General features: G+C 50.5%; 1 long non-coding RNA gene across 3 annotated transcripts; it reads right to left on the reverse strand.

Annotated features, from left to right (window-relative positions):
- Positions 1-1040: 1040 nt before the first annotated feature.
- Positions 1041-7198, reverse strand: LOC121483896. 3 transcript variants are annotated; one of them, XR_005985889.1, is made up of 3 exons: positions 6864-7198; positions 2005-2263; positions 1041-1547 (listed from the first exon to the last, which is right to left on the reverse strand). It is a non-coding gene; the product is annotated as an uncharacterized LOC121483896 (long non-coding RNA). The 3 variants fall into 3 exon arrangements; XR_005985890.1 differs by lacking the exon at positions 1041-1547 and adding an exon at positions 1560-1728 and having other exon boundaries at positions 2005-2182; XR_005985888.1 differs by lacking the exon at positions 1041-1547 and adding an exon at positions 1560-1728.
- Between the last annotated feature and the right edge of the window lie 252 nt (positions 7199-7450).

Consider the following 7450-nt stretch of genomic DNA (forward strand, 5'->3'; position numbering starts at 1 on the left):
TATCATCCATGGGAGGCTTCCTGCTGCCCTCACTCCTACAGATCCGGGACACCAGAGGGTGGGGGGGTGGGAGCGGTTCCCAGATGGGATGTAGAAATGTCCGCCAACCGAAACCCGTCCTTCCCGCTCATCTCCCCACGACGTGACGCGACACCCTGTGCGGTGTGTGGAGAGAGACCCTTTGTCTCGCCGCCACCGCTACAGCAACCGAGGACAGTCCTCAAACAGGAGCACGGTCCCATGAGCATCGGTCCCATCTGAACCTATTCCCTAGTTGGGGATCCTAGGGTGTGTCTAGGGATAGACCTGGAGCACGAGGTCCTGTGTGTGGGAACCAGATGAACGAACGCGCAAGACCGACCGTGGGTGGCGGTGGGAAGGAAGAGGTGCGGACGAGGTGTGCCCCGGTGGCATACCCGCGTTTGAGCGGCTGCCTTCCACTCGGCTCCCGGCATCATCACAGCGTTTTGGGGATCCAGCACCGCACCGGGCTCCCCGCGTGGAGCCTGCTTCTCCCTCTGCCTGCCTCCCGGCCTCCTTCTGTGTATCTCCCTTGAATAAATACAGTTTATTTATTCATTTATTTGTTAACGATTTTATTTATTTATTTATTTATTTATTTATTTATTTATGAAAGAGAGAGAGAGAGAGAGAGAGAGAGAGAGGGAGGGAGGGAGAGAGAGAGAGAGAGAGAGAGAGAGAGAGAGGCAGAGATCCCATTCCCCATCAATACAGTTTAAGAAATTAAACTTAAGGGATCCCTGGGTGGCGCAGCGGTTTGGCGCCGCCTGCAGCCTGTGGTGTGATCCTGGAGACCCGGGATCCAGTCCCACATCGGGCTCCCTGCATGGAGCCTGCTTCTCCCTCTGTCTGTGTCTCTGCCTCTCTCTCTCCCTCTCTCTCTCTCTCTCTCTCTCCCTGACTAAAAAAAAATCCTTAAAAATAATGAATGAATGAATTAATAATAAATGAATGAATGAATAAATAAATAAATAGATAAAATAAATAAAAATTTTAAAAATTAAAAAAAAGAGAGTTAAAAAATGGAATGGACAGATAACTTGGCGAGGAGGATGTGTGAAGGTATGTAATGCCGCTGAGCGACTCTAGGCTTAGAAAGGGTTATAAGGTTCCACCGTAGGTGACGCCTGTCTTTTGGACCACAACCGAAACACAAAACAAGACCCCCTGTCCCTGGCTCAGAGTAAGGGAGTTCCTGGGTCAGGCTGGAGGGGGTTCCTGTGGTCCGCAGAGTGCAGAACCCCGGTTCAGCCATCTGGACTCTTTTCTTCCTGTCCTCGGAGACAGGCGTGGTCGCAGACGGCACACGCCTGTAAAGGCAAGGCCAGAAGGAAGAACTTCAGCATCCCTTTGGCTCTTCTTTTCTGTTCTTCCGGTTGTTGTGGTCCCGGTGTTGTTGAGCCTCAGCATTTCCAAGCACCTTGTAGGGGCAACCTGGGAGGCTCGCTGAGGTAAAGCAGCTGACTCTCGGTTTCGTCCGCCAGGAGGTGGCACTCTTGACTCGCCCAGTGAGGCCGTGGCGACCTCTGGAAGGAAGGTATCAGGCTCAGGGTTCCCGAGGGGCTCGGCTGGCTCCCCGAGAAGTGGATCTCAGTGTCTCCATGCTGTCCGATCCTATCTGAGTCTTAGGATGCGATTCCAGGGGCCCGTGGCCCACTCGGTCAGTAGAGAGCACGGCTCTTGACCTCCAGGTCGTGAGTGGGAGCCCTACGTTGGGAGTAGAGATCACTTTGACAAATGGACCCCGGGGGCGCGGGGGGGGGGGGGGGGGGGGGGGGGGGGGGGGAAGGGGAGGGTGGAGGGGAGGGCGGCGTGGGGACTGGGGAAGGACGAAAGAAAGAGAAACAGACGCCATTCTACTCAGGGAAGGCCTTGGTGATACAGGGGATCCTTCCAATGGTGGCTGGTTACAATGAGAACGGATTCCCACCGACCTTCTGAAGAGGATTTAACAATCGCCAAAAAAAAAGGAAGATGACTCACTGAGAGTTTCTGAACTCTGTTCAGGGTTTCTTGGAACTCATTCAGTTCCACGTTGTTCCTTTCTGTTCGGCTTCCATGCAGCTTTTTCATTAGTTCCGGCAACTCCTACTGTATGTAGTTGGACGATCTCAGGATGACCAGACACCGGGATTCGTCCAGAGTGATTTCCGCGAATCTTCTGAAAGGCAGACCGTATTGTAGCAAGACCTTCCGAACAACACCTGCACGTGACAGGGAGGTCACCCACGGATGGACGTGCCTAAAGACCGGATGAGAATTCATTATAATGCAGTCGAGAGGAAAATCCGACCAGTTTCTGTCACACACACACACACACACACACTCACACACAACACACGCAGGCACACACGCAGAGCATTTAAACAGTTCGAATGTGGAGTGATGGCACTCTACCAGGACACGTTACAAGTTTAGGAATTTCATTTCATGTTTGGAACACCGGCAGCATTCACCCACACAATATAATCTAAGAGGGCTTATGATTCTTTGTCTGACAGTGCTTCTCATGGTCCTTCCCATAACAGGTAAACGACCTATAGTAGTCAAGAGACTCTATTTAGGGTTTGGCATTCTGGGATCCGCTGAGAATCCACGAACGGATGAAGGAACCAGTAGACAGACAGCCAGGCAGCCAACCAGCCAACCAAAAACATCTCAGAAGTTTTCAAGGCACATGCCTACAAAGGATCACGGATCATAACAAAACGGAAATCTTCATTGTCTCTTTTGCCAAGGTGGCCCCTAGGAGATTCTACAGGTGCTCTTAGAGTTGTCCCCCAAAATGAAGCTCCTTTAACGTGGAGAAGTGTTCACTCTTACGTAGGGGAAGACCGGATAAAAACGAATCCAAAAAATAAAATAAATAAGTAAATAACAGAAAAAGTTAAACAACAACAACAACAACCACCAAAAAAAAAAAAAAAAAAAAAAAGGAATCTAAAAACCTTGCTGTTCTGGGCAGGTAAAGGGAGAAACACACACACACACACACACACACACACACACACACACACACCCAAAAACAAACAAACAAAAAAACCCCAACCAAACCAAACCAAACCAAGCCAAGCCAAGCCAAACAAACAAACAAAAAACCACATTGTCTTTGTCTTTTCTTCTCTGTTCACACTCTTATCAAGAGTAGACTACCAATGCAAGAGAATCTCGTCATTTTAGCAGAGAGAAGAGCCAAATCTCAGTTGTACACCAGTATACTAGTAAAACCCACTTCTCCCAATCTCAGTCCGTCCTGACCACGCCTACAATTACTTTTCAAAGAGTCTGCTTCTGGGACGCCTTGGGTGGCTCAGCGGTGCTGGAAGGTCTGCCTTTGGCTCAGCGCCTGATCCCAGGGGTCCTGGGATCCAGACCTGCATCGGGCTCCCCAGTGGAGCCTACTTCTTCCCCTGCCTGTGTCTCTGCCTCTCTCTCTCTCTCTCCCTGTCTCTCTCTCTTTCTCTGTCTCGCTTTCTCCGTCTCTCTTTATCTCTCTGTCTCTCTCTCTGTCTCTCTTTATCTCTCTGCCTCTCTTTTCTCTGCCTGTCTCTCTCTGTGTCTCTCTCCCCTTCTCTCTGTCTCTGTCTCTCTTCCTTTCTCTCTCTCTCTGTCTGTCTCTGTCTCTCTTTGTCTGTCTCTGTCTCTCTTTGTCTCTCTGTCTCTCTCTCTCTCCCATGAATACATAAATAAAATCCAAAAAAAAAAAAGAAAACAAAAAACAAATCTCAAAAATCTCCTTCAGAAATCCCTTCTATAATTTCTTTTTCCGTTCTGTCAGTCTTTTTTTTTTAATTATTTATTTTTGATAGTCATACAGAGAGAGAGAGAGAGAGAGAGAGAGAGAGAGGCAGAGACACAGGCAGAGGGAGAAGCAGGCTCCATGCACCGGGAGCCCGACGTGGGATTCGATCCCGGGTCTCCAGGATCGAGCCCTGGGCCAAAGGCAGGCGCCAAACCGCTGCGCCACCCAGGGATCCCCCGTTCCGTCAGTCTTAAGTGTTCTTTCTCTAAATAGCTGGGCTTTGGGACGCCCGTGTGCCTCAGCCTTTGATCGTCTGGCTTGGGCTCAGGGCGTGATCCCAGACTCCTGGGACTGAGTCCCATATCAGGGTCCTCGCATGGAGCCTGCTTCCCTTGTCTCTGCCTGTCCCTGTGTCTCTCATCTCATGAAGAAGTAAATAAAATCTTAAAAAAAAAAAAAAAGCCAGAGTCATTTCAGGACAGATTCATTTTCTTTAACCACCACCACCACCACCACCATCACCACCACCACCACCACCACCACCACCACCCGCATTTTGTACATGTCTCCTACTATCTCACACACAGAGGTTGTTTTCCTTGTCGTTAACCAGTAGTCTCGATTCCATGTGGCAGATTTTTAAAAATTGTACTTATTTTACACTTTTTGAGCGAGGAGAGAGGAGAGAGAGAGAGAGAGAGAGAGCACTTTGTGAAGGGGGAAGGGAGAGAGAGAGACAGAGACAGAGACATAGGCAGAAGCAGGCTCCCCACAGGGAGCCAGATGTGGAAATGGGTCCGGACTCGGACACTCCCCCCCCCCCCCCGCCGCCCCAGAATTGGGCCCTGACCCAAAGGCCGATGCTCAACCCCTCAACCGCTGAGCCACCCAGGCGGCAGACTGTTAACTCCTAGAAACCTCAGTCTCTGGTGAAAAGCCAGTAGGAACCACGGGCACATACCTATCATACCAGAAATCCTTAGATTGTCAAATGGATGAATACATGTGATAGTTTTTAGAAACACGTGTGTGTGTGTGTGTGTGTGTGTGTGTGTGTGTATGCGTATGTATTGTTGGGCTGGCTGAGAGACAGGGGCACCCAAAATGGCGGACATCTCAAACTGGGTCAAAATGGCTGATCTTCCCGTCAAAGCAGCAGCCCTGACCACCACATCATCTCCAGTAAGTCGAAGCCTAGATGGGAAACCGAAACTTTCCATCCAGGACTTTCCAGCCAGGAACCACCCACACCCCCACCCACACCCCCTCCCCCGATACTACCCCCCACCCCACCCCCCCAGCCAATCACCTAAGGACACAGTGTTCCCTTGTCTAATTTGGCAAGGGACCCACCCGGATCCAGAGCCGGAACCAAGAAGGCTTAAAAACCCTCACAGTCCCCAACCCCGCGCGACTTCCCTGTCTCTGGCCACCTCTCCGAGTCATGGAACCTCGCCCAGGAGCGCTCCCCATTAAAGCACTCTCGAACCTACTGCCTGGCTCTGCTGGTTTTTTGTTATTTCTCGGCTGTTCATTTTTTAAAAACCTAACATGTAGGACACAAATTTTTTTTTTTTTAAGATTTGATGTGTGTGTGTGTGTGTGTGTGTGTGTGAGAGAGAGAGAGAGAGAGAGAGAGAGAGAGAGAGAGAGAGAGAGAGAGGCAAAGACACAGAGGGAGAAGCAGGCTCCAATGCAGGGAGCCTGACGTGGGACTCGATCCCGGGACTCCAGGATCACGCCCTGGGCTGAAGGTGGCACTAAAACGCTGAGCCACAGGGGCTGCCCTGTATGATACAATTGTTAAGGAAGCACGAAACAGGGGATCCCTGGGTGGCTCAGCGGTTTAGCACCTGCCTTCGGCCCAGGGCTTGATCCTGGAGTCCTGGGATCGAGTCCTACATTGGGGGTTCCTGCAGGGAGCCCGCTTCTCCCTCTGCCTGTGTCTCTGCCTGTGTGTGTGTGTGTGTGTGTGTGTGTGTGTGTATGTATGTCTCATGAATTGTGAATTAAAATTTAAAAAAAAGAGGAAGGAAAAAAGAAACAAACAAACCTGAAACACCGTTTACTAACACACCCAGGTATCTGCAGGTTTCCTGAATCAGACAAAAGAGAAACACAAAAACTGAGGTGGGGGGAGGGGAGAAGGAAGAAAAGGGCAAGGGGTGGAGGAGGAAAACACAACACCACCAAACAAAAAAAAAACCCCTTGGGTGTCTCATTGACTCACACTCTAGTATTTTACCTTCTGTTGCAAAGACAGACGCCAGGTATCCGGTGAACTGAACCCAATTTATCAATTAAGCTAGTTACACCTTCAAAGTTCCAGGTCACCAAAAATTTGGGAAGGTATTGTAAAAGTTTAACCTATAGACCTTTTTTCATCTTTTTCTTTCTTTCTTTCTTTCTTTCTTTCTTTCTTTCTTTCTTTCTTTCTTTCTTTCTTTCTCTTTCTTTCTTTCTTTCCTTTTTTTTTACCTGCTTGCTCGTAACAAGGAAAAGTACACGAGACAGACAAAATCGATCATTTGAAGTAGTATCCTAACCCTAATCCAAACGCTTACCCTAACCCTAAACCAAACCAGTACCCTAACCCTAACCCCAACCCCTAACCCTAACCCATTCCCTAACCCGTTCCCTAACCCTAACCCTAACCCCTAACCCTAACCTGTTCCCTAACCCTAACCCCTAACACTAACCCGTTCCCTAACCCTAACCCGTTCCCTAACCCGTTCCCTAACCCTAACCCGTACCCTAATCCCTAATTGTACCCTAAACCTAGCCCAAACCCCTGCCTTAAGCCCTAACCCTAAACTTCAACCCCATCCCCCGCTGTATCTCTGAACGTATTCCCTCCCCCATCCCTTAACCCTAAACCCTATAACCTATCTGTAACATCACCCTTATCCATTCCCTAACTCAGTTTCCTAATCCCAAATCCGTACCTTACTCCTAACTCTTGACCCTTCCCCCATCTCTCACCCTAACCAGGAACTCGAACGCATAACCATGATCACTAATCCATATCATCTAATTTCACCCTAACCACATATTGCTCACCCTAAACCCTAACCCTATCTCAATTGCCCCATTCACTTACCTTGTCGTTCTGAGTAGCTGCTGCTGACGTGGATGTGATGTGACTCTGAACAGCGCCTCCAGGGTCCTCCAGCGGGTCCTGAGGAAGCCGGACTCCTGTCATGGCAGACGTGGCCCCATGTCTTCCTGAGTCATAGACAGCAGGTCCTGAGGACGAGGGGGGTCCTGTCACTGTGGACTATGTCTCACATCCTCCGGAAGCCTCCCTGCGGTTTCTGAGGAGGCCAGGTTCCTGTCACCGTGGACGCGGCCCCACATGGGACTGAAGCCTACCCGCCGGTCCTGAGAAGGCCGGGGCTCCTGTCAGTGTAGACCCGGCCCCACGTCATCCCGAAAACTCACCGTGGGTCCTGAGGAGGCCGGGGCTCCTGTCAGCGTGGACGTGACCCTACATCTTCCCGAAAACTCACCGCGGGTCCTGAGGAGGCTGGGGCTCCTGTCAGCGAGGAAGCGGCCCCACATCTTCCTGAAGTCTCACCGTGGGTCCTGAGGAGACCAGGCTCCTGTCAGCGAGGACACGGCTCCACATGGTCCTGAAGCCTACCTGCGGGTCCTGAGGAGGCCGGGGCTCCTGTCAGCCTGGACGCA

The sequence above is a fragment of the Vulpes lagopus genome, unplaced genomic scaffold (assembly GCF_018345385.1).
Source record: "Vulpes lagopus strain Blue_001 unplaced genomic scaffold, ASM1834538v1 ctg474, whole genome shotgun sequence".
Taxonomy (NCBI): domain Eukaryota; kingdom Metazoa; phylum Chordata; class Mammalia; order Carnivora; family Canidae; genus Vulpes; species Vulpes lagopus.